Raw genomic sequence first — 7,592 nt, forward strand, 5'->3', positions numbered from 1 at the left:
TAAGTTCACTCTTTCTTTTGCTCCCTAGAGACCCAGGAAAGTGGGGGATATGTTTGGGCATCCATGCACAAACAATCCTGGGGTACAGGAACTCCCATGGGGGCTGTGAAACACAGGAGGTTAGATGAGATGGGTGGGGGTAAGGCTATGCTTGGTGAGGCATACTCTGTTCCTTTAGGGTAGTGTTGTGGTCTGTTGCCTTGGAACCTCCTAACACCCTCTGTCTACATTAATCACAGGATGCCAGCTACCTGGCACATATCACCCTGATCCATCTGATCCCACAGCAGAGGCAGCACCCTTTCACTGCTGAGAAAGGCAGTCCTCCAGTCTTTGCTTGCCCCTTACTGCAAGAGATGGTGGTCCCTGATGACTGACTCCTGGAGAAGGCTGCATGGTACAACAGCTCACCAGTGCATTTGGCTTTTCCCTGGAATGTCAGGGAATGCCTAATGGTGTACTTGCCACCCACTGTGAACACCTTGCATGGCCTGATTGGGACACAGTAAGGGGCATGATTAATCTATGTCAGCCAATGACTCAAAAAGGTAGCAGACAGGTGGCCACTGCACTGCTTGAAATGCACATCTTGAGAATTAAAAGGAAGCAAGCATCCCCCCGCACAATCTTGCAGTGCCCACAGACATTAAACTCCAGACTGATGGCTTCCCACTCAATGGGGCCAGATGCAAGAGGGAAGCCATCTATGGTCTCAATGGTCTCTGACTTAGACTGCCACTGTAATGGGGTTTGTAGGGCCTGGGGCATGGTCTCATCAATGAGCCACCCTGAAGAGGACTGTGGGTAAGGTGGGCAGCTGTTTAATTGTGTAAATGGCACTGTCCATTTGCCAAATCCTACTGATTTCAATACGAAAGAAACAATTTCAGCTGTTTTAAGCATACTGAATAATTCATGTGAGAACAGCCATTCATACCTCATTAATACTGATTTCTTTGTAATTTCATAGAATCATAGAGCAGTAGGGCTGGAAAGGACCTCAGGAGATCATCTAGTCCAACCACAGTCATCTCTATTCAAACCATCCCATGCAAATCTTGCCTGACCTATTACTAAAACTACATGGTCAACCCCATCACGCAGCCACAAGGCATAGTACCCTAACCTGCCATACATAAAACAGGGAGACAACAGAGACCATCCTACTGTGGCAAAGGTTCTTGAAGGGGGCTTGGATAGTGCCATTTATGCAATTAAACAACTGCCCACCTTACCCACAGTCTCTCTCAGAAGCTTATACTATACCGACCACTTTGCCCTCATGCCATCCAATAACTTGGTAGGGCATGACAATACTCCCTGTTCTGGACCCCATGAGATACCAAATGTAAAGTTCTTTTAAATCTCCATTTTGTTGAGACTATATATTTTAATGGTTGTGACAAAAGTTGGCAAAAACCTAATAAACTCTGAGCCAGCAAAATGGATCCTGGAAGGGCTAATAAAGGATTAGGGGATGGTAAAAATGCAACTCGTCACCTACATCCAGTTAAGGTTTAGGGGGAGGCTTGAATCAGTCCAGAGCTGGCCCTCAGGAGGCACGTTTGTTTGATTACAGCGTGACCCTTGTAACAGGCATTCCAGGCGGACTTCCCTGCAGTCACTCAAAAATTCTCCTGGCTGAACTGATCGAGCGTCTGAGAACGTGACAGCTGAATCTTTCCTTTATAGAATGAATTCAAGACTGCTCAGTAAGGGAGGTGGGACCACTAGCAGAAGATCTATAGGTGCCTAAATTATTGTTGTCACCTGACAACAATTGCAACAATTGTTGCAAACAATTTCTATTTTTCATTCCAAACCTTTCTTTAAACAGCCTCATAACTTTCCCCAAGTCTCCTCTTGGGCCGAAACTTCCTACGATGGTCTCAGTCCAAAAATACATGTATAGGCTTTTGTAAAGGTTGAGGAAAATTCCTACAATGGAACATGAGGGATAAATTCTCTAGAGGGAATATTGTTTTGCTTTATTCAATAAAAATGACTAAACTTTTCAGCTTCAAACTCTGCTTATCAGACAATCTCTGTCTTCCACTGCCCTGATTAGATCTATCCCATCTCACCCTAGCTGCCATTTCCTGTTCATGCTAATTTCAAGATTTCTAACATGTCTTAATTCACCTCTTTCTGCTCTTCAGGAAAGCTTTCCTGATTGCTCTCTTATCTCCTTTGCCCTTTCCTGACTTTGTGCTTTCTTTCACAATGCTCCTCAAGTTCAAAGTGTGTTCCTGGCTGATGTGATTAGAAGGCAGCCAGGGACTGGACTGCTCTCTGCTCTGTCAAAGGCTCCCTCCCTCCTTGTTGCTGGGTACGTCCTCTGCATCTCATCTTCCTATTGGAAAAAACGGGAAAATAGCACTGTCCTGCTGCACAGAGAATGTTAAAGCTGATGAGTCCCTTGGGTGCTATGAGGATTTGTACTATACAAGTGCCTATGGGCCTTGTTACATGTTAATTTGCAATGGTTCCTGGAGCACTTAACCCCTGGATTGTCTACACATTAACATTTTTTAGTGGCTTAAAGCACTTCTTATACAGCTCAAAATTATGCCAGTCCAGGGCAGGATTATCTTTTGATCTGCAAAACATATCCCCTGTTCCACTAAGATGTGGGCACTCCATACAGGTGTGATGCTCATGTTGAAGGTGTGACTGCAAAACGGCACTAAGCCAATCAACATTTGTGCCACTCACACTGTAATGTGTAACAACGCCCTAAGACACAAAGCCCCGATTCTGTAGCCTTTAAATATTTAAGTAATTCCCTGCACATGCATGTAGTTCCTTAGAAATCAAGAAAGAGAAGTAAGGATTTATTAGGCAACTTCTTAGAGAAGAAAAGTAGACTTAAACTGGATATCAGGAAAATACTTCTTCACCGTTAGCTGGGCATGCCTGGCTGGGCATGTGGTTGCCTTCATGCATCTCCACAGCTTCCCCACATTACCTGCTGCCCAGAGCAGAGCAGGAGCATAGGCAGGCACAGGAGGAGCCACTGGAGAGGTAGGGCAGGGGAGCTGAGCAATATTCAGGTGGCCACACTGGGAAGCTATGCACACTAGCCAAGGCCAGAGCCATTGGTAGGTGTGGGTGTGGGCTGCCCTAGGCTGAGCACTGTGGAGGCAGCTGTGGGCCGGAGGGGGGGGGGAGGGGGTCCAGAACTACACCTGCACTACACTGTCTGGACAAGCTCTGCTGCATGTGCCTCCTGTTCCCCTCTCCAGCCAGCTCTCAGGACCTAGCACGCGGGCAGCCCCTCAGCCCCCACACCAGACACAATATACAAAAGTAAAACTTTATTTTAAGCTATTATGCAATTGCTTCTATATAGAGGACTCAAAAACACACAAATCAGGACAATTATTTTTAAAAATAGAATGAATACATGTTGTATTAGATGTTTAATTTTTAGTGTATGATTTTTTATCTTAATTTGTTAAAATATCTTCTGAAAGACTGAGTGTGTGTGGCCCTTCACAGCTCACCAAAACTCATTAAGTGGCTCGCCAGCCAAAATAATTGCCCACCCTGCTGCAGAATATTTTTAACTGGAGGTATTCAGTAAGAGGTTGCATAAACATAGAAGGAAGCCTGCTATCCCCAAATTAGGACAAAGAGAGCTTACCTTGCTAGACAAGACACACCCATCTCTTCTCAAGAGAATCACTGTTTTGGAGAACTAAATGCAATGGGACCCCAAGTCAGCCAAGTCTGGGAAGGTGCAAAACTCCCTTTGAGATTCAAAACTTAGTTAAAGGGACAGTCACATTTTGGAACTAAAGAAAGACCAATTAAAAACATTAGCGGAAAATGCTACCACAGAACTGGGAAGACAGAACATAAAACAAAGGTTTAAAACATCCTAACTCCTAACACGTCCCTCTTGCACCTGGCTAGTGCATACTTCTCGGCTCCCAGCTGGTTCCAGTGGTAGGCAGGAATCGTTGCCGTCTCTGTTGCGGAACTCCCCCTTTTCCCTAGAGGTCTCTGAATCCCTGCTAGCCCTCAGTGGGTTGCCTCTGCTCCACTGCTTCAGCCTCTCCAGCTCTCCAGAGGGAGCCCCATGTGGCAGGCTCCCTCTGTCTCCACTCTCTGAGGCTTCCTACCACCAGGCTTCATATGACTCTAGCAGGCCACAGGCTAGCAAGCACTCGTGCACCCACATGTGCTCCTGGGCTCCCTTGTTTCTCCTCCCCCAGCTTCTAGAAAGAGCCAGAGGTCTTGGGAAAGGCCCCTTCCAGCACCAGCCAAAAGGTGGAGTGCAAGGGACCAGGCCTCATCCAACCCCTCTGCCGTCCAGCCACTAACCCTTTCCCCATATGAATAAAATAAAAAAAATCCAAAAAACACTTTCAACAGGGAACATCAAAACAAACAATAAACCACATAATCATTACACTAAACAATGTTTAACTAGCATTCAGATCAGGCAATGGAAATGTAAAATATTATATATACACACACATTTATTTTTTATATTCTTGTTTGGAGGATGGGCCTGGGCCAGACCCCAAGATCTCTGAGCTTTTGTTAGTCATTCAGTTTACCCAAAAACTCAGATCCATTATTCCTTTCCAATCCTCAAGTTTAGAATCACAGTTATAAAATTATTAGTGACATGCATCTACCCACAATATGTTAATAAAAGGGGCTGATCATGAAGACGCCCTCTTCTAACTAAGTAAAGAATTTAAGTTCAACTAGGACAGCCATTCAGAGGTGATCAGTTAGGTTTCCACTCTTGACAGTGAATGCCATTTCTTACAGTAAGGGGTTTCAGTTATTTTGTGTTACTGCGCCCAAATACTTAGTCAGTGCTTTCCTGTTTAAAAATCAGCAGAAACAGGGAATCTGGCCTTGCATGCCTGTCCTTATATAAAGTTTCCCAGAATGTCCATTACTTCAAGTTACACATTTAGAACAACCATATACAGGTCCTAGCTTTATATAATGGAAGATGTACACAAGATAGAGGCACCTATGCCAAGGCCTTTACATGTTCCTGACAGAGCACTGGTCAACGAAGATATAGGAGTAACAATGCCTGAAGTGGGCTGTGAAAAACAACAGTTGAAAGTCCAGGAGGCCCCCAAATATGCATTGCTTGGAGAACATGAAATGAACTCTGAAGTCCAGAAGAGGTAGGCTACATCCTTTCATCTTAACCGTGGGGGCTCCTTTTCCTTTTAATTTTCATAAATTTCATAGACGTTTGGGCTGGAAGGGACCCCAAAGGATCATAGAGTTCAGCCCCCTGCCCCATGGGCAGGAAGTCAGCAGGGATCGTAGGATCCCAGCAAGATAAGCATCCAAATGCATCTTCAAGGTGTTCAAAGTGGGTGCTTGAACCACCTCTGGTGGCAGGCTGTCTGAATCTTGGGGGCTCAGACAGCAAGGAAGTTCTTCCTTATGTCCAGCCTGAATAGGTCACAGTGAAGTTTGTGTCCGTTCGATCTTAAGGACTTCTGTATTACTGACTGACTTGCCAGCTTTACGGCAGATGGTGAAGGTGATCTGTTCATGATCACTGTCACCCAGCTTCCCTTCGATTGTTAGGTTGCTGATTAGGTCATCCCTGGTTGCCTGTACGAGGTCGAGCAGTGCTTTACCTCTTGGCCTGTAGACTTCCTGCATCAGATAGAGGTCGTCCACACATGAGAGAGAGCTTTGCGACCACTTGGATTTGGCCAAGCACTCCTCCCATGAGCTATCTGGGTAGTTAAAGTCTCCCATGACAACCATACAACAGGATCGTGCAGCCTCAGCCAGTTCCCTGGTGAACTCTATCACTCTTCTTACTATATTTTCTTTTGCACAAAACAGGGGATGCCCTAGCCAGGAGGAGCCAGACTGAGATGATTTTCTCAACACAGTCCTCCTGACCGGTCACTTCATGCTGTTTTCATTTCTGCATAGATCTCACAGTGAAGTGCCCAATATCTACCTTACCTTCCTCATCTCAGTTCACTCAAGTATTCTTATCCCTCCTTCTAATTGCCCAAGTTTCCACTCTGTGTAGTAACACTGACCTTACTGCGATCAGATCTTCAGCTCCCTTGGGGTCTTCTTGTCACACACAATACTCAAACATTTTCCTATTTTTTCCGTCCAATTTATTCCTCTCCCTTATAGTTGCCTTTGCCTTTAATGTAGGCCCCAAGTATTTGAATGTCTGTACTTAGTTTAGGGCAGGGCTATCCAACCTGTGGCTCATGAAGGGCTAATCTGCAGCCTGGAGCTGTTCCCCCACTGTTCTGGCTGCTGCTGTCACTGAATCCCCCAGGTTCCCCACCCTTTCTCTGGTTCTGCTTCCTGCCCCTGCCACTGGTGGCAGCTCACAGGATCAGGGAACCTATGTCTTGGGGGGGCTGGAGCCCCTGTGCAGCAGTGGGGGAGGGGGTAAGCATGGCAGACAACCCCAGTGTGGTGCTGGCAGTATGGCACAGGGCCTGTGCAGCATGTGACCACCCCCTCACTCCAAAGTTGGACAGCCTGGTTTAAACTATTCCCTTTCATATCATAATGACTCTGTTTTCCCATCCACCGCTACAGTTCATCATTTCTTTGTGTTTTTTTTTCAGGGGGAGGGGGGGCTGAGACCACTTTCTCTTGGCGTTTCTCCCAATTTGTACATATTTCCTGCAACTCCAGCCCCTGCCATTATAACAAGTTCACCTGAAAATAGCAGCTCCCATGGTAAGACTCTGCATGCTTGCAGCACTATAATGAAGTGAGTTTTGCACTTGTATAACCCAAAGAGGGTCACACTCTTTGGTCACTCCCCACGCAGTTCTGATTGTAGTTCTGGTTTGCTTCTACACTTCTTCTACAATCTTCACAGTCTTCCCCAGTATTCCTTTCTTATGAAAAAAGCTGGTACACTGCCTCAAGGGGAAGTCTATGAAGCTCCTTCAAGTTCACAGTTTCTTATTCCTGCTAAGGACTTTTCTTTCATTTGTCCTACCACAAATACTCCATCTAAGGTTCCTCTACTTTGCACGCCATGTATTTTTATTCTTTCTCAGAGTTGCTTACCCACGAACCTTGGAAAGACTTTCATTATATGCTCTACAAACTTCAAGTCCTTAGAGTTTGTACAGCTTCATATATCACTGTTTTACTTATAGATGAACAGTATATTTTAATTCATTCCCTTAAGTGTTTCTCTTTCCACAAAATATTCTTCAGCAAGTATCAGACCAATTCAATCCCTTCCTTCCCATCACTTTAATCATCTCAGTGGAGATTCCCGATGGCACACACACTTCACCAGATTTTGTTTTTGCTATGGCTATACTTATTCCTTCCCTTGTTATTTTTGGTTCCTCTCCTTATAGTTTTCTTGTCATCTCCATGGTTTCTCTTTTATTTACATCAATGCTGTACAAGTGGTGGCCTAAAGACCACATCCGATCTGCAATGGATTAATTTAGAGCCATGTACTCTCACCTGGCCACTACTCCCCCACTGCTCCTGCTGTTATGGCAGCCAGGGTCTCTGAGACAGGGCAGCACAGCAGATGGGGGCCCAGGAAGCCCAATGCCCATGCAGGATGATGGGAGAACAGACCT

The sequence above is a fragment of the Crocodylus siamensis genome, chromosome 9 (assembly GCF_052110815.1).
Source record: "Crocodylus siamensis isolate JL-2025a chromosome 9, ASM5211081v1, whole genome shotgun sequence".
In the NCBI taxonomy this organism is placed as follows: Eukaryota; Metazoa; Chordata; order Crocodylia; family Crocodylidae; genus Crocodylus; species Crocodylus siamensis.